We start from the raw sequence: 20,724 nt of genomic DNA on the forward strand, positions 1-20,724 counted from the left end.
TTACAAAAGATGTCCAAGATAGTATATTTATATGTGAAATCTCTCTTCCTTCAATATTCTTTCATGAATTGTTCAAGTGACCAATACAATGTTTGCTAACCTTCAATAAATTTACCACCTCTACTTATTATATGTGAAGTCATTATTCCCCATGGGATAAGCATATGAAACATATATAATTCCAGATTTATGATATTCAACTCATTCAACCATTTACTCATAGGATATAAGTGAAGCACACGAGTAAATGACAAACTACTCTAAAAAGATATAAGTGAAGATCAATGTGTAGTTAAATAATTATGTAGCTATCTGAAGACTCTCTCTCTCTCATTTAAGAATTTCTGATCTAATCTATTTTATTCAAGCAGCAAGCAAAACAAAAAAATGACATTTCAAGGATAGCACACATCATGTGAAGAAGCAAAAACTTAGGTTCAACCGATACTAACCGATAATTGTTGAAGAAGAAAGGTGGGATGCCTACCAGGGCATCCCCAAGCTTAGGTGATTTAGACTCTAGAATATTATCTTGGGGTCCCTTGTGCATCCCCAAGCTTGAACTTTTGTGTGTCCTTAATTCCTCTCATATCACGGTTTTCCTAAATCTCAAAAACTTCATCCACACAAAACTCAACAAGAACTCGTGAGATAAGTTAGTATAAAACAACGCAATAACCATATCATTATCTACTGTAGCAAATTACTAAAATTATTATTCAACATTTCATACTAAATGTCTCTGCATATTTAATACTCCTATCCTCAAATAGAATCATTAAACAAGCAAACATATGCAAACGATGCAAACATAACAGCAATCTCCCAAAACTGTATAGTCTGTAAAGAAAGCAAGATTCATCACACTTCCCTAACTCCAAAAATTATAAGAAAGTTACTACACTTTATAAAATTTATCAGAGCTTAATGTGCAAAAAGTTTCAATGTTACAACATTCTCTGACTTTTCTAGGGAATTTTTGCAACAGCGGTAAACTTTCTGTTTTGAAACAGCAACATGTATACTTGCAAAATAAGCATGGTAAAGGCTATCCTTGACATTTTTATTGAAAATATAGATGAAAAACATTATTCTAAATAATATCAAGCAAATACTACCAAAATAAAATGATGCTCCAAGCAAAACATATATCATGTGGCGAATAAAAATACAGCTCCAAGTAAAGTTACCGATGAACGAAGACGAAAGAGGGGATGCCTTCTGGGGCATCCCCAAGCTTAGTATCTTGGTTGTCCTTGAATATTACCTCGGGGTGCCTTGGTCATACCTAATCTTAGGCTCTTACCATTCCTTATTCCATAGTCCATCTAATCTTTACCCAAAACTTGAAAACTTCACAACACAAAACTCAACAGAAAATCTCATAAGCTCCGTTATTACAAGAAAACAAACCACCACTTTAAGGTACTGTAATGAACTCATTATTAATTCATATTGGTGTAATATCTTCTGTATTACAACTTCTCTATGGTTCATAGCTTCCGATACTACTCATAGATTCATCAAAATAAGCAAAAAAACACATAGAAAACAGTATCTGTCAAAAACAGAACAGTCTGTAGTAATCTGTATGAAAAGTATACTTCTAGAACTCCAAAAACCATTCAATAAATTGGTGCACCTGAGGAATTTGTCTATTAATCATATGCGAAAATAATCAACCTAAAATCACTCTTTCGTAAAAAAATGGCAGCTAATCTCGTGAGTGCTAAAGTTTCTGTTTTTTACAGCAAGATCACAAAGACTTCACCCAAGTCTTCCCAAAGGTTCTACTTGGCACAAATACTAATTAAAAAATAAACCACATATAACCTGAGGCTAGATAAATTATTTATTACTAAACAGGAACAAAAAGCAGGGAACAAAAATAAAATTGGGTTGCCTCCCAACAAGCACTATCGTTTAACGCCCCTAGCTAGGCATGATGATTTCAATGATGCTCACATAAAAGATAAGAATTGAAACATAAAGAGAAAATCATGAAGAATATGACTAGCATATTTAATTCTAACCCACTTCCTATGCATAGGGATTTTTTTAGCAAACAACTTATGGGAACAATAATCAACTAGCATAGGAAGGCAAACAAGCATAACTTCAAAACTTTAAGCACATAGAGAGGAAACTTGATATTATTGCAATTCCTATAAGCATATGTTCCTCCCTCATAATAATTTTCAGTAGCATCATGAATGAATTCAACAATATAACCAGCACATAAAGCATTCTTTTCATGATCTACAAGCATATAATTTTTACTACTCTCCACATAAGCAAATTTCTTCTCATGAATAATAGTGGGAGCAAATTCAACAAAATAACTATCATGTGAGGCATAATACAATTGAAAACTAAAATCATGATGACAAGTTTCATGGTTATTTTTATTCTTTATAGCATACATGTCATCACAATAATCATCATAGATAGCAACTTTATTCTCATTATCAATTGGAACCTCTTCCCAAATAGTGGATTCATCACTAAATAAAGTCATGACCTCTCCAAATCCACTTTCATCAATATAATTATCATAAATAGGATGGATGCTTTCATCACAATAAATATTCTCATCAAAACTTGGTGGACTAAACATATCATCTTCATCAAACATAGCATACCCAAGCTTGTGGCTTTGCATATCATTAGCATCATGGGTATTCAAAGAATCCATACTAATAATATTGCAATCATGCTCCTCATTGAAAGATTTAGTGCCAAACATTTTATAGATTTCTTCTTCTAGCACTTGAGCACAATTTTCCTTACCATCATTCTCATGAAAGATATTAAAAAGATGAAGCGTATGAGACAAACTCAATTCCATTTTTTTGTAGTTTTCTTTTATAAACTGAACTAGTGATAAAACAAGAAACAAAAAGATTCGATTGCAAGATCTAAAGATATACCTTCAAGAACTCACCTCCCCGGCAACGGCGCCAGAAAAGAGCTTGATGTCTACTACACAACCTTCTTCTTGTAGATGTTGTTGGGCCTCCAAGTGCAGAGGTTTGTAGGACAGTAGCAAATTTCCCTCAAGTGGATGACCTAAGGTTTATCAATCCGTGGGAGGCGTAGGATGAAGATGGCCTCTCTCAAACAACCCTGCAACCAAATAACAAAGAGTCTCTTGTGTCCCCAACACACCCAATACAGTGGTAAATTGTATATGTGCACTAGTTCAGTGAAGAAATGGTGATACAAGTGCAATACGGATCGTAGATATAAGCTTTTATAATCTGAAATTATAAAAACAGCAAGGTAACTAATTATAAAAGTGAGCATAAACGGTATTGCAATGCTAGGAAACAAGGCGTAAGGTTCATACTTTCACTAGTGCAAGTTCTCTCAACAATAGTAACATAACTGGATTATATAACTATCCCTCAACATCAACAAAGAGTCACTCCAAATTCACTAATAGTGGAGAACAAACGAAGAGATTATTGTAGGGTACGAGACCACCTCAAAGTTATGCTTTCTGATTGATCTATTCAAGAGTCCGTAGTAAAATAACACGAAGCTATTCTTTCCGTTCAATCTATCATAGAGTTCGTACTAGAATAACACCTTAAGACACAAATCAACCAAAACCCTAATGTCACCTAGATACTCCAATGTCACCTCAAGTATCCGTGGGCATGATTATACGATATGCATCACACTATCTCAGATTCATCTGTTCAACCAACACAAAGTACTTCAAAGAGTGCCCCAAAGTTTCTACCGGAGAGTCAAGAAGAAAACGCATGCCAACCCCTATGCATAAGTTCACTGAACCCGCAAGTTGATCAACAAAATATACATCAAGTAGATCACGTGAATATCCCATTGTCAACACAGCTAAGCACGGCAAGACATACATCAAGTGTTGTCAAATCCTTAAAGACTCAATCCGATAAGATAACTTCAAAGGGGAAAACTCAATCCATTACAAGAGAGTAGATGGGGAGAAACATCATAAGATCCAACTATAATATCAAAGCTTGCGATAAATCAAGATCATGCCAAATCAAGAACACGAGAGAGAGAGAGAGAGAGAGAGAGATATATATATCAAACACATAGCTACAGGTACATACCCTCAACCCCGAGGGTGAACTACTCCCTCCTCGTCATGGAGAGCGCCGGGATGATGAAGATGGCCACCGGTGATGGATCCCCCCTCCGAGAGGATGCCAGAACAGGGTCCCGATTGGTTTTCGGTGGCTAAAGAGGCTTGCGGTGGTGGTACTCCCAATCTAGGTTATTTTATTGAGGTTTGAGTATTTATAGGAATTTGGCATAGGTGTGACGTCAGAGGGGTCTTCGGGATGTCCAAGAGGCAGGGGGCGCACCCCCTAGGGCGCGCCCTCCACCCTCGTGGGCAACCAAGACTCTTCTGGCCCAACTCTTGCACTCCACGGGCTTCTTTTGGTCCATAAAAATTCGTCAAAAATTGGCACGGCATTTGGACTCCGTTTGGTATTCCTTTTCTGTAAAACACAAAAACAAGGAAAAACAGAACTCACATTGGGCTCTAGGTTAATAGGTTAGTTCCAAAAATCATATAAAATAGCATATAAATACATATAAAACATCCTAGATGGATAATATAATAGCATGAATACTTCATAAATTATAGATACATTGGAGACGTATCACGACCGTCCGTAGCCTGCCTAGGGCGGGACGAGGCCGTGAACACGGCAGGGCTTGCCGCAGCGGGGGCGCGAGGGCCATGGCGAGCGGAGCCGGTAGCCCCGACCAGCAGGATGGGGTCCAGTAGAGCACGGGGCGAGGCTCGCGTGCGGTAGGTGGGGTGAGCGGCAGCGGCGGCCCGCGGAGGAAGAAGTAGGCAGAGCGGCGCAGTAGGGGATGGCAGCGGTCATGGCGGCCGGGCGACAGCAACAGGCGCGGTGGCCTGATGTCTACTACACAACCTTCTTCTTGTAGACGTTGTTGGTCCTCCGAGTGCGGAGGTTTGTAAGACAGTAGCAAATTTCCCTCAAGTGGATGACCTAAGGTTTATCATTCCGTGGGAGGCGTAGGATGAAGATGGTCTCTCTCAAACAACCCTGCAACCAAATAACAAAGAGTCTCTTGTGTCCCCAACACACCCAATACAATGGTAAATTGTATATGTGCACTAGTTCGGCGAAGAGATGGTGATACAAGTGCAATATGGATGGTAGATATAGGTTTTTGTAATCTGAAAATATAAAAACAGCAAGGTAACTAATGATAAAAGTGAGCATAAACGGTATTGCAATGCTAGGAAACAAGGCCTAGGGTTCACACTTTAACTAGTGCAAGTTCTCTCAACAATAATAACATAACTGGATCATATAACTATCCTTCAACATTCAACAAAGAGTCACTCCAAAGTCACTAATAGCGGAGAACAAACGAAGAGATTATGGTAGGGTACGAAACCACCTCAAAGTTATCCTTTCTGATCGATCTATTCAAGAGTCCGTAGTAAAATAACACGAAGCTATTATTTCCGTTCAATCTATCATAGAGTCCGTACTACAATAACACCTTAAGACACAAATCAACCAAAAACCTAATGTCACCTAGATACACCATTGTCACCGCAAGTATCCGTGGGCATGATTATACGATATGCATCACACAATCTCAGATTCATCTATTCAACTAAGACAAAGTACTTCAAAGAGTGCCCCAAAGTTTCTACCGGAGACTCAAGAAAAAACGTGTGCCAACCCCTATGCATAAGTTCACAAGGTCACCGAACCCGCAGTTGATCACCAAATCATACATAAAGTAGATCACGTGAATATCCCATTGTCACCACAGATAAGCACATGCAAGACATACATCAAGTGTTCTCAAATCCTTAAAGACTCAATCCGATAAGATAACTTCAAAGGGAAAACTCAATCCATTACAAGAGAGTAGAGGGGGAGAAACATCATAAGATCCAACTATAATAGCAAAGCTTGCGATACATCAAGATCGTGCCAAATCAAGAACACGAGAGAGAGAGAGAGAGATCAAACACATAGCTACTGGTACATACCCTCAGCCCCGAGGGTGAACTACTCCCTCCTCGTCATGGAGAGCGCCGGGATGATGAAGATGGCCACCGGTGAGGGATCCCCCCTCCGGCAAGGTGCCAGAACAGGGTCCCGATTGGTTTTTGGTGGCTACACAGGCTTGCGGCGGCAGAACTCCCGATCTAGGTTCTTTTCTAGAGGTTTCAGTATTTATAGGAATTTTTGGTGTAGGTTTCACGTCAGGGGGGTCTCCGGGCTGTCATGAGGCAGGGGCACGCCCCCCTAGGGCGTACCCTCCACCCTCGTGGACAGCCTGAGACTCTTCTAGCCCAACTCTTACACTCCTAGGGCTTCTTTTGGTCCATCAAACTTCTTCAAAAATTGGCACGTCAATTGGACTCAGTTTGGTATTCCTTTTTCTGTAAAACCCAAAACAAGGAAAAAACAGAATCTGGCACTAGGCTCTAGGTTAATAGGTTAGTCCCAAAAATGATATAAAAGTGTTTAGTAAAGCCCATAAACATCCAGAACAGGTAATATAATAGCATGGAAGAATCAAAAAATTTAGATACGTTGGAGACGTATCAAGCATCCCCAAGCTTAATTCCTGCTCGTCCTCGAGTAGGTAAATGATAAAACAGAATTTTTGATGTGGAATGCTACCTAGCATATTTCTCAATGTAATTTTCTTTATTGTGGCATGAATGTTCAGATCCAAATGATTCAAGATAAAAGTTCATATTGACATGAAAACAATAATACTTCAAGCATACTAACAAAGCAATCATGTCTTCTCAAAATAACATGGCTAAAAAAAGTTATCCCTACAAAATTATATAGTATGGCTATGCTCTATCTTCATCACATAGAATATTTAAATCATGCACAACCGCGATGACAAGCCAAGCAATTGTTTCATACTTTTGATGTTCTCAAACTTTTTCAATCTTCACGCAATACATGAGCTTGAGCCATGGACATAGCACTATAGGTGGAATAGAATGGTGGTTGTGGAGAAGACAAAAAGGATAAGATAGTCTCACATCAACTAGGCTTATCAACGGGCTATGGAGATGCCCATTAATAGATATCAATGTGAGTGAGTAGGGATTTCCATGCAACGGATGCACTAGAGCTATAAGTGTATGAAAGATCAACAAAAGAAACTAAGTCGGTCTGCATCCAACTTGCTTTCTCATGAAGACCTAGGGCATTTTGAGGAAGCCCATCATTGGAATATACAAGCCAAGTTCTATAATGTAAAATTCCCACTAGTATATGAAAGTGACAACATAGGAGACTCTCTATCATGAAGATCATGGTGCTACTTTGCAGCACAAGTGTAGAAAAGGATAGTAACATTGTCCCTTCTCTCATTTTCTCTCATTTTTTTATTTATTTTGGTGGGCTTCTTTGGCCTCTTTTTTTTATTTGGGCTTCTTTGGCCTCTTTTATTTTTCATAAAGTCCGGAGTCTCATCCCGACTTGTGGGAGAATCATAGTCTCCATTATCCTTTCCTCACTTGGGACAATGCTCTAATAATGAAGATCATCACACTTTTATTTACTTACAACTCAATACTTAGAACAAAATATGACTCTATGTGGATGCCTCCGGCGGTGTACCGGGATATGCTATGAATCAAGAGTGACATGTATGAAAGAATTATGAAGGTGGCTTTGCCACAAATACGATGTCAACTACATGATCATGCAAAAGAAATATGACAATGATGGAGCGTGTCATAATAAACGGAACGGTGGAAAGTTGCATAGCAATATATCTCGGAGTGGCTATGGAAATTCCATAATAGGTAGGTATGGTGGCTGTTTTGACGAATGTATATGGAGGGTGTATGGTCCCGGGGAAAGTTGCACGGCACAAGAGAGACTAGCAATGGTGGAAGGGTGAGAGTGCGTATAATCCATGGACTCAACATTAGTCATAAAGAACTCATATACTTATTGCAAAAATCTATAATTTATTGAAATAAAGTACTACGTGCATGCTCCTAGGGGGATAGATTGGTAGGAAAAGACCATCGCTCGTCCCCGACTACCACTCATAAGGAAGACAATCAAAAAATAAATCATGCTCCAACGTCATCACATAACGGTTCACCATACATGCATGCTACTGGAATCACAAACTTCAACACAAGTATTCCTCAAATTCAAAACTACTCAACTAGCAAGACTCTAATATCACCATCCTCATATCTCAAAACAAATATCAAGTATCAAACTTCTCATAGTATTCAATGCCCTCTCTATGATAGTTTTTATTATACCCAACTTGGATGCCCATCATATTAGGACCAATTTTATAACCTAAGCAAATACCATGCTGTTCTAAAAGACTCTCAAAATAATATAAGTGAAGCATGAGAGATCAATAACTTCTACAAAATAAAACTACAACCGTGCTCTAAAAAGGTATAAGTGAAGCACTAGAGCAAATGACAAACTACTCCAAAAGATATAAGTGAAGCACATAGAGTATTCTAATAATCATGCAACTATGTGAAGACTCTCTAACATTTAAGAATTTCATATCTTGGTATTTTATTCAAACAGCAAGCAAAACAAAACAAAACGACATTTCAAGGATAGCACACATGATGTGAAGAAGCAAAAACTTAGGTTCAACCGATACTAATCGATAATTGTTGAAGAAGAAAGGTGGGATGCCTACCTGGGCATCTCCAAGCTTAGATGCTTGATACTTCTTGAAATATTATCTTGGGGTGCCTTGGGAATCCCCAAGCTTGAGCTTTTTTGTCTCCTTAATTCCTCTCATATCACGGTTTTCCTAAATCTCAAAAACCTCATCCACACAAAACTCAACAAGAACTCGTGAGATAAGTTAGTATAAACCAATGCAAAAACCTTATCATTCTCTACTGTAACAAATCACTAAAATTATTATTCAACATTGCATACTAAATGTCTCTTCATATTTAATACTCCTATCCTCAAATAGAATACTTAAACAAGCAAACATATGCAAACAATGCAAACATAACAGCAATCTGCCAAAACAGTATAGTCTGTAAAGAATACAAGATTCATCATACTTCCCTAACTCAAAAAATTATTATAAAACTATTACTCTATAGAATATTTATCATATCTCAATATGCAAAAAGTTTCAATATTATATCATTCTCTGACTTTTCTAGGGAATTTTTGCAACAGCAGTAAACTTTCTGTTTTGAAACAACAACGTGTAAACTTGCAAAATAAGCATGGTAAAGGCTATCCTTGACATTTTTATTGAAAATATAGATGCAAAACATTATTCCAAATAACAGAAATCAAATACTAACAAAATAAAATGACGCTCCAAGAAAAACACATGTCATGTGGTAAATAAAAATGTAGCTCCAAGTACAGTTACCGATGAACGAAGACGAAATAGGTGATGCCTTCCGGGGCATCCCCAAGCTTAGGCTCTTGCTTGTCCTTGTATATCACCTTGGGGTGCCTTGGTCATACCCAAGCTTAGGCTCTTTCCACTCCTTATTCCATAGTCCATCCAATCTTTACCCAAAAGTTGAAAACTTCACAACACAAAACTCAACACAAAACTCGTAAGCTCTGTTAGTATAAGAAAAATAAATCACCACTTAGATAATGTTGTGAACTCATTATAAATTCGTATTAGTGTAATATCTACTGTATTCCAACTTCTCTATGGTTCATACTCTCCGATACTACTCATAGATTCATCAAAATAAGCAAACAACACAATGAAAACAGAATCTGTCAAAAAACAGAACAGTATGTAGTAATCTGTATCAAATGTATACTTATGGAACTCCAAAAATTCTTAAATAAATCCGTGGACCTGTGGAATTTGTCTATTAATCATCTGCAGAAAGAATCAACCTAAAAGCACTCTTTCGTAAAAAATGGCAGCTAATCTCGTGAGTGCAAAGTTTCAGTTTTTTACAGCAAGATCATATAGACTTCACCAAAGGCTGCCAAGGGCTCTACTTGGCACAAACACTAATTAAAACATAAAACCACATCTAACCAGAGTCTAGATGGATTATTTATTACTAAACAGGAACAAAAATAAAATTGGGTTGCCTCCCAACAAGCGCTATCGTTTAACGCCCCTAGCTAGGCATGATGATTTCAATGATGCTCACATAAAAGATAAGAACTGAAACATAAAGAGAGCATCTTGAAGAATATGACTAGCACATTTAATTCTAACCCACTTCCTATGCATAGGAATTTTCTGAGCAAACAACTTATGGTAACAGTAATCTTCTAGCATAGGAAGGCAAAACAAGCATAACTTCAAAACTTTAAGCACATAGAGAGGAAACTTGATAATATTGCAATTCCTACAAGCATATATTCCTCCCTCATAATAATTTTCAGTAGCATCATGAATGAATTCAACAATATAACCAGCACATAAATCATTCTTTTCATGATCTACAATCATAGAATTTTTATTACTCTCCTCATAAGCAAATTTCTTCTCATGAATAATAGGGGGAGAAAACTCAATAAAAAAATTATCATGTGAGGCATAATCCAATTGAAAACTAAAATCATGATGACAAGCTTCATGGTTATCATTATTCTTTATAGCATACATATCATCACAATAATCATCATAAATAGGAGGCATACTTTCATAATAATAAATTTGCTCATCAAAACTTGGGGGACAAAAAATATCATATTCATCAAACATAGCATCCCCAAGCTTGTGGCTTTGCATATCACTAGAATCATGGGTATTCCAAGAATTCATACTAATAACATTGCAATCATGCTCATCATTCAAAGATTTAGTTCCAAACATTTCATAGATTTCTTCTTCTAGAACTTGAGCACAATTTTTCTTTCCATCATTTTCATGAAAGATATTAAAAACATGAAGCGTATGAGACAAACTCAATTCCATTTTTTTGTAATTTTATTTTATAGACTAAACTAGTGATAAAACAAGAAACAAAAAGATTCGATTGCAAGATTCTAAGATATACCTTCAAGCACTCACCTCCCCGGAAACGATGCCAGAAAAGAGCTTGGTGTCTACTACACAAATTTCTTCTTGTAGATGTTGTTGGGCCTCCAAGTGCAGAGGTTTGTAAGACAGTAGAAAATTTCCCTCAAGTGGATGACCTAAGGTTTATCAATCCGTGGGAGGCGTAGGATGAAGATGGTCTCTCTCAAACAACCATGCAAGCAAATAACAAAGAGTCTCTTGTGTCCCCAACACACCAAATACAATGGTAAATTGTATATGTGCACTAGTTCGGCGAAGAGATGGTGATACAAGTGCAATATGGATGGTAGATATAGGTTTTTGTAATCTGAAAATATAAAAACAGCAAGGTAACTAATGATAAAAGTGAGCATAAACGGTATTGCAATGCTAGGAAACAAGGCCTAGGGTTCAAACTTTCACTAGTGCAAGTTCTCTCAACAATAATAACATAACTGGATCATATAACTATCCCTCAACATGCAACAAAGAGTCACACCAAAGTCACTAATAGCGGAGAACAAACTAAGAGATTATGGTAGGGTATGAAACCACCTCAAAGTTATGCTTTCTGATCGATATATTCAAGAGTCCGTAGTAAAATTACACGGAGCTATTGTTTCCATTCAATCTATCATAGAGTTAGTAGTACAATAACACCTTAAGACACTAATCAACCAAAACCCTAATGTCACCTAGATAATCCATTGTTACCTCAAGTATCCGTGGGCATGATTATATGATATGCATCACACAATCTCAGATTCATCTATTCAAGGAGGTGGGCGCGCAAGGAGGCATGGCGAGCGCTGCTATTAGGAGGACGGTGGTGCGCGGTAGGCGCATCGGGCACGGCCGGGTCGCATGGCGCGAGCGGCGACCGCGGCGGAGTACAGGAGCAGAGAAGGGGGAAGGAGAGGAGAGGCGCAACCGGCGCTGCGGCTCACCGCAAAGCTGTAGAGAGGGGGTAGTGTGCTCGAGGCGACTTGGGGTGGCTGGTGTCCGCAACGGCGAGGCGAACTATGTCGGGGACGAAGAGGTCAAGGGCGGCGTCGGTGGGGACGAGGCGGTGTAGCGAGTGACGGGCAGCGACGGGGAGGAGGTCCGGTGACGAGGCGGCCGGCGTGGAGTCGGGGACGCCTCCGGCGACAGCAGTTGGCGTCGGGGCGCCGGGTTTGGCCCAATCCAGATCGGATCGGGAGGGGAGAGGAGTGGGGAGTGGGGGGGATCGTGCGGGGGAGGGTGGGGTGAGGCTTAGGTTCGGTTAGGGTGGTGGTTACGCAGGGGGAGGGGCCGTGTGGGCCGGCTTGGAGGATTACCTGGGCCGAGGTCTAGTGAGGGACGGGGGGCCTCTCCCCCCTTTTTGGCTTCTCCTTTTCCTTTTCTCTTCATTTTATTGCCTTTGCATTCTTTTATTTAGGGCACTAAGCACTTTACAAAAAGAATTGGTTCACGAACAAAATTAAGAAGTGAATATTTGTCACATGATCAACATTTTATTTTTCATGTTTGGGAACTTTTGGATTTCACTTAGACTTTGAAAATTGAATTTGAACCGGATTGAAACAAAGGGGGATTTAGCAACAGTGAAAATGATGACATGGCACCATTAACAAGGGATTACTGTAGCTTAATTATCCGGGCGTCACAATTCTCCTCCACTACAAGAATTCTCATCCCGAGATTTAAGGGGTGAGTAAGGGGGGAAGGCTCGGGAGGGACGGAGCTCAACACAAGATAGGTACCTCAACATGGCATAGAGGCATCTCTCGAGTTGAAATTCAAGATAGTCATGGAGAGCAGGGTAAGAAGTTGAAAGGGGTTCAGAGCAATGGGAATAAATATTGCATCTGATACCAGAACAGATCACAAGGAAGGTGGCTCGTGAATTACATACGAAGCCAAATGCGAGGGATAACTTTGGAAACAAGGATGCATAGGAGAGTCAGGTTTCGATCCTATGGAACTGTGGGTTATGGGCCCACCATGTGGGTTAAAAGCAAGAAGGCTGCTAACATTTTGTACAGTCATGATAGCAACATAGGTCAGAGGATAGCCTGTCAGTTATGTTGGCAGCAATGTTGGTGCCAAGGGCGAGGGACCAAGAGAACCATTTTTCTGCTCATTAAGACGAGGCGGACTAGTAGGCTGCTAACAATAGTAACAAGGTCTTACTAACAGAGTTTGTACACCAAGGTGTTTACATAAGCAGGGAATCATCACTGCTCGGATATGTTAAGTTACAAGAAAGGTTAACAAAACAATGGAAAGGAAAGTGTAGTCTTGAATCAGTTATCGGTGTTCTCGAGCGTCTAACAACTCAGAACCCGTGGAAAATTTGGAATCAGCAAGAAATAATAGTTGATGAAGAACTCATAAGAAGTTACGTAATTCTGAGATATTCTCGAGATACCAGAGGGTAATACTCGAGGTAGAGCAGAATAGAGGTTGGAAAGGTCAAATGATCTGCGGAAGACAAGTACTTCAACTTGTCCAAGAAAGGAGATCAAAGAAGAGCAATATGGTCGGAACCATGGTTGCAAAGGACCAAATATAGATACGAGATGAACTTATTACAAGGGGTTTATTATAACAAGAAGCTACCATGATAGGATCTACATCGTGTTCATGGGCATGAACAAAAAGTTCAAGGTCGACTCCCACTTCTCCAATGCATAACATTTGATTCACTTCTCATTTTCGAAGAAGTCGTAGTGTTGAGATTTTATCTGGCATAACACCAGTAGAGTATGAGTCATAGGGTTCACACAGATTTAGGGAAGACATAGATTCAACCATAGGGACATATTAGGAACATATACCACAAACTTCACGAGTAAATAACTCAAGCCCAGAACCAGAGTATGGTTGACGAGAGTAGGGGATACAATTTACCGAAGGCATTGTGTATCCGAGGAAAGGCTCACAAGGTTACTGAATATGAAGGATGCTGTCGAATAAAACCCAACAAAGGACTTAGAGGTCCACAATGGATCTGATGTGAGTATCGGTACTCAACCAGAAGAAGAAATAATTTAAGGAGGTCAAGTTATAGAAACAGCTGACTGATTCAAAGCTCAAATGCAAAGGAATTATGGTTTCCAAATAGGGGGGATCAGAAATAGAGGCTCTGATCACAGACAAGTAAGTTGAATAGACATAGATCGATAATCAAGCAAGGCTTGATTCGCCGAACTCCAGCTCATGTCTGGATTGACGTCTGAACCAAGGGAAGGATTTTAAATAGGACTGGTGATCACGAGCATTCACAAACAAATCGAATCAAATGCTCGAAATCACGATGACAAAGGATGCTAACGAGTATTGCTAGACATACGGAGTAACCATAATGCAAGCAGATAAGTATTTGCCGAGCAATTGTTGGAGAGGATTACCGGAAGATCGAATAGTACTTCAAAGTATGAATCACTTGATCAACTAGGAATGAACAAATCCTCGAAAAGTGTGAGGAATTATTCATAGGGGTATTCATGCGGCAAGGAACTGTAGGGCAGTAAGCATAAAGAATTCTCAAAACATTGAAGAGTATTTCAAGACATCTTGTAATAACAAGAGCAACTGGGGATGAAGGTATGAACGAAAACATAGGTAGTTACGCATAAGGATTTATCGGTGGTAGGGATCGCAGCAGCGAATGGTATAAGGGACTCGTTAAAACATCGGAGAGTATCTTCAAAATCTTCTAGTGCACCAAGCAATCATCTGGAGTGAGAGGCTCTCTGGGAGAAACTATTTACGAGAACCTAGAGTCAAATTTAACAAAATCATTTAACCCGAATAGAAGAGATATTAGAGTCCCGGGATAAAGGTCAAGGAGTAAAAGATCCTAATACCACCCAATGGTGACGTGGGCCGTAAGCCACATAGCCATGTTAGTAAAAAAGTTTTTCAAAGACTAGACTCAACTTCGGCCAAGGAGTTGGAAAGGGGGATCCTACAGATAGTCTGCTCTAATACCAATTTGTGACGCCCCCGATTCAATCGTACACTAATCATACACGCAAACGTGTACGATCAAGATCAGGGACTCGCGGGAAGATATCACAACAAAACTCTAAACATAAAAGAAAGACATAGAAGCTTCATATTACAATCCAGGGGCCTCGAGGGCTTGAATACAAAAGCTTGATATACAAGAGTCAGCGGAATCAACAATATCTGAGTACAGACATAAGTTAAACAAGGATGCCTTAAAAAGGTTAGCATAAAAGCAACATGATCGAAGAGGCAAGGCCTCCTTCCTGGGACCTCCTAACTACTCCTAGTCGTCGGCGGTCTTCACGTAGTAGCATCCATAGGTGGTGGCATCTGGCTCCAGGGATCCACCATCTGGTTGCATCAACCGAAAAGGAGAAAGAATGGGGAAAAGGGGTAGCAAAGAAACTATGATTACTCATCCAAAGTACTCGCAAGCATCAGATCTATACTAAGTATGCATTGGTATTAAATGGAAGGGTTGTATCTATGGACTGAACTGCAGAATGCCAGAATAGAGGGGAAGTCCTAGCCTAACAAAGACTAGAATCTTGCAGCATGTAGTTGAGTAAAGAATAGCATTTTAATATTAAACAAGCATGTTGTAACATGACCGCCCAGAGATCCTTTCTTAACTCCCTGCAGGAAAGCAATCTCGGAGCCACATATCCATCACATATATCAAGTATCCATTTCTAGTTATATAAGATCAGGATACAAGTCTGAACGTCCATTACCGCGGACACGGTATTCGAATATATATCTTCCCTGCAGGGGTGCACCACGTTACCCAACACGCTCGCTCACTCTGGCCGGACAAACTTTTCCGAGTCAATGCCCGACCTCGGAAGATCAACACATCACAGCCCTACATAGGCTCAGCAGAGAGGTCCCTGCTGTCGGTGTCAAAACCAGCGGATCTCGGGTAGGGGGTCCCAACTGTGCGTCTAAGGCTAATGGTAACAGGAGACTGGGGACACGATGTTTACCCAGGTTCGGGCCCTCTCGATGGAGGTAATACCCTATTTCCTGCTTGATTGATCTTGATGATATGAGTATTACAAGAGTTGATCTACCACGAGATCAGAGAGGCTAAACCCTAGAATCTAGCCTATGGTATGATTGTTGTTCTGTCCTACGGACTAAACCCTCCGGTTTATATAGACACCGGAGGGGGCTAGGGTTACACAAAGTCGGTTAGAGGGAAGGAGATCTACATCCGAATCGCCAAGCTTGCCTTCCACGCCAAGGAGAGTCCCATCCGGACATGGGACGAAGTCTTCAATCTTGTATCTTTATAGTCCAACAGTCTGGCCAAAGTATATAGTCCGGATGTCCGGATAACCCCTTATCCAGGACTCCCTTAGTAGCTCCTGAACCAGGCTTCAATGACGACGAGTCCGGCGCGTAGATTGTCTCTGGCATTGCAAGGTGAGTTCCATCTCCGAATACTCCAAGATAATTTCCAAACACAAGGACCGTGTCCGGCTCTGCAAGACCAATTTCACATACCATCATAGAGAGAATAATAAACCACGAATCTAATCTGCTGACAACTCTTTGTAGTGTGACATCACGCCATGGTCCGGTCATAATTCGAACCGCTTTTCACAACCAGCTCCCGCACACATCACGAGGCGGTTTCTTTGGCACGTCTTGTCAAAGCAAAGATCGTGTCCCCCTATCGCGGGATATCCATCAATACGGGTATGGGTAACCCAACAAGCACCATCAATCGAGGCGCTTGGAAAACAAGTGGTTTCGAGAGGCAAGTGGGGAGGCGCACATTCTGCACCGCCTTTATAAAGGGACAAGGATCTCCCGTTTTCACCCACGCCTTCTTCCTCCTTTGCTCATCCATTCTCGCACTCTCGAGCCTTAGAGCCCAAGTTCTCACCTTCTTCGTAGCACCGCAACATGTCTGGAGCGGGAGGCAAGTGGATGGCCTCCTCTGTCACAGAACAGGACATTACCAAGCTTCGGGCTGCCGGATACCTGGCTGAGAGCATCGCGCACAGGCTTCCGGTAGAGGGACAGATCACCCCCACCCCAAAGTCTCGGGAGAGAGTAGTATTTCTCCCTCCCTTCGTCCGCGGACTAGGATTTCCACTCCACCCGTTCGTCCGCAGGCTCATGTATTACAACGGGCAAGATTTTCACGATCTAGCCCTGAATTTTATCCTCAACATCTCGGCGTTCATCATCGTGTGTGAGGCCTTCCTCCACATCAAGCCCCACTTCGGCCTGTGGTTGTAAATCTTCTGCATGAAGACGAAGATCGTGAGCGGCCAGCAAGCGGAGTGCGGAGGTGCCATGGTGGGCAGAATGCCCAACGTTACATGGCTTGACGGCTCCTTCGTGGAGACCGTGAAAGGGTGGCAATCAGGGTGGTTCTACATCACCGAGTCGCGCGATGCCAACTGGGTGGCGGCCCCCAAATTTAGATCCGGAATCCCAATGCGGCTCATTTCTTGGGAAAAGAAGGGCCTGTCCTGGGGAGAACACACGGAGCTAACCAGACTCGAGACCTGCATCAAAAGTATGAGGGACAAGAAGATCAAGCTTGTCAACGTGGTCCAGGTCATGCTCGTTCACCGGATTCTCCCGTGTCAAAGACGGGCTTTCGATATGTGGGAGTTCGATCTGGCCGAACACCAAATGCTCCTGGAGCTCTTCGACACGACGCACAAAGAAGTCTGGAAGGTTCTATTCAAGACAGGCGAAGTTCCTCCTCCCCTTTCCGAGGACCGTGGACTCTGCGCAAAGCGCCTCACCAATCCGGTAAGTCCTCTGATTATTACAAGACGTTCCTTTCCCCGTACATTCATGGGAGGATTTTTAAGTCACCATGCTGACCAAACAGGATTGGGTGGAGACGGCAGAGCGGATCGACTGTTTGGCTCCGCTGCCGGAGGATCCAGCAGACGCACTCCTGACAGAGATGTTGCTTCCGGCGCCTTACAAGGTGCCGGAGAAAAAGGACGAAAAGAAGGCCACGGGGACCTGAAAGGGTCTTCGATGCAAGGCCGCACCCGATGCCTCGCCAGAAGAGGACGAGGCACACTTCTCTCACGAAGGGGAGGAGAGAAATAGGAAGGCCACCTCAACTGAGGGGCCGAAGGGTACAAGAATGCGGCCGCAGGGACCAAAAAGGGTCTCTGGCACAGGGCCGTGATCGACTCGTCGTTCGAGGACGACAAGGAGGACTCCCCCCATTGAGACAGGGGGCAACATGAGGAAATGCCTCCTCCCCGCACTGGGAGGGGAAGAAAAGGAAGGCCGCCCCGTCGGGGGAGGCTGGGACACCGAAGAAGGGAAAGGCGTCCCTTCCCAATCACTCCACTACCGCCGCTTACAGCGACGAGGAGTGGCTGCCCAGGAGCAAGCCCCGGGCGAGGTCGTAAGAATCCGCATTCTGTAATACTTTCTCGTGCGACTTTGACCACATGGTTTTTGATAACGCCGAACTCGTGTATGCAGTCCGGCAGGGTCCAATCTCGGGGTGCCCTCTTCAGAGGAGTCTCTGGACGAGTCGAAGATGAATTCACTCCCGAGGGCCACCTCCCCACGACCTGCGGATGACACCGAGGTGTTGTCCCGAAGGATGCCAGAGCAGGAGGCGAAGGTTCCGGAGACGCCCATAGGAAAAATCCCAGACGCCGGGCGCACGGGGGGTAAGAACCCCATGGATTGCACTGACGGGAGCCACGGCAAGACTGGCTCCCGGCCGGTTACTGCGCCGGAGCCTCCAAAGGTTCCGGATTCTAGTAGTCAGCCCCTCGTGAAGGAGGGCTAGCCGGCCGTGCCGATGACCTCCGCCCAGCCAGAGGCATCAGATAATTTGTTGAAAGTTCTTTGAGGCGCTTCCATCGATGATGAGCCCCGTATTCTTATGAGTACGGTGATTGAGAAGGTTCGGTTCACCAAGAGCGGATTGACCGAAGCCTGCACAAGCCTACTAACCGGCTTCGAGGTAAGTAATGAAAAAGGTGTGAGGAAATATCACCCGATAGATAGTAGCACCTGATACTCTGGTTGGTGTTCGGGAGGAAAAGCCAAACGGAGGATCAACTAAAAAATCATAGGAAGCTAATAGTACTTGTCTATGTGAACAAGCAGGCATTGCTGCTGACCGTCGCTTCGCGAACGGCTGAGGTTGCCGGACTCAAGCGCGACCTGGGGCAGGCTGAAGAAGAGCTCAGCCTCGTGAAGAAGCAGCTCGAGGAGAACAAAGGTAAGTGAAACCCCGTCCGTGTGTCGTATAGAGGAGAAAAAAATGATGATGCCAACAAAAAGCATCATGGTTTTTGATAGGAACCGCAACCGAAGTGGCGGCCCTGAAGAAAGCACTGTCCGCAGCTGAAGCCAAGGCGTCTATGGAGCGCACCGAGCATGAGAAACAAGATGCTCGGGTGGGACAGGTACAGCAAGAGCTCCAGGAGCTCGACAAGAAGTTCGAGTCCTTGGAGCATGAGCTTGCGAAGGCCCTCCAGAGCGCGACAGACGCCAAGGCCGAAGCCCAAAAGGCCCTCCAGGAGATCCAGGTGGCCAAGAAAATAGCGGAGGGTAAGACATTCTTTATGCAAAGCAAGCATATGGAGGAGTCATTTCTTTTACTTACATGAATTCAGAGCTCTCCAGGGGCATTCGCAGATCTGCCACGTGGCATTTCGGATGCCGCGGAGTTCTATCGTGCTGAAGAGGGGAGCTCAACGTAGAAGTTGTTCTGGTCCCAATACACTGGAGCCGGACACCAGATGCCTCTAAGTGACCAACTGAAGCAATTGGTTGAACTCCACAATGCGGCTGAACGGGCCATGAAGGACCTCATAGTCCGGATGGGGCCTGGCGAGCCCCGGCCCAACAGCTACTATGGCCTGATAAAGCGGATGGTGCATGCCTGTCCACGGCTAGAAGTTATCAAGCAGTCCGTTTGTATTGAGGACACCTGACAGGCCTTTACCTATGTGAAGATGCATTGGGCCAAACTGGATGCTGAGAAGCTCATGAAGGATGGACCCCCGGAGGGTAAGGAGCATCGCTAACCCGAAAAACATTATGATGGCATTATGAAAGGCGCTTGTCTTGTGGCAAATGAATGTCCTATGAACATAATTTTTGAGTGAATGTACTCATGTCGTCTTTGTACTCTGAGAACAAGTTTGTTTGCGCTATATAACACTTTGTTTGATTTAAAATATTACCATCTCTACGGCCGTTTATCAAAATCTGAAAGTAGTCCAGTCGTCAGCTTCCGCCCCCTTGTAACTAGTACTGGGGTGTTCGTGGAAAGACCAAACACTGTTTTTCCAAATTTTTGGTCCTTTAAGGAGGTGTTTAGCGCAGCGAACAAGGCAATCGGACAATTTTGGCTTTAGAACTCTCACTTTGCCATAGAAGTCTATAATTTTGAATTTCGGCGAAGCCCCTAGTATTCGGAAGGCCGAACTGGGGCGCTATACACGCCTAAATCGGGCGACGCCGATTCCTCGCCTTAAGCGGAAAAAATCTTTAAGGATTTAGTACCTCGCGAATAGCGACCATCTCTCGCCGCATCATGACGGTCAGTTTTCGGCTTTCTCTACTGATGTGCTCGTGCAGAAGAACCGGGACACAATCGCAGTAGTTCTCCCTACGCTACCTTAGCCGATGTAACGGAACGTAATGTACCAAAACAAGGGAGCCTGGCTA

Source organism: Triticum dicoccoides, chromosome 5B (genome assembly GCF_002162155.2).
Source record: "Triticum dicoccoides isolate Atlit2015 ecotype Zavitan chromosome 5B, WEW_v2.0, whole genome shotgun sequence".
NCBI classification, from domain to species: Eukaryota; Viridiplantae; Streptophyta; class Magnoliopsida; order Poales; family Poaceae; genus Triticum; species Triticum dicoccoides.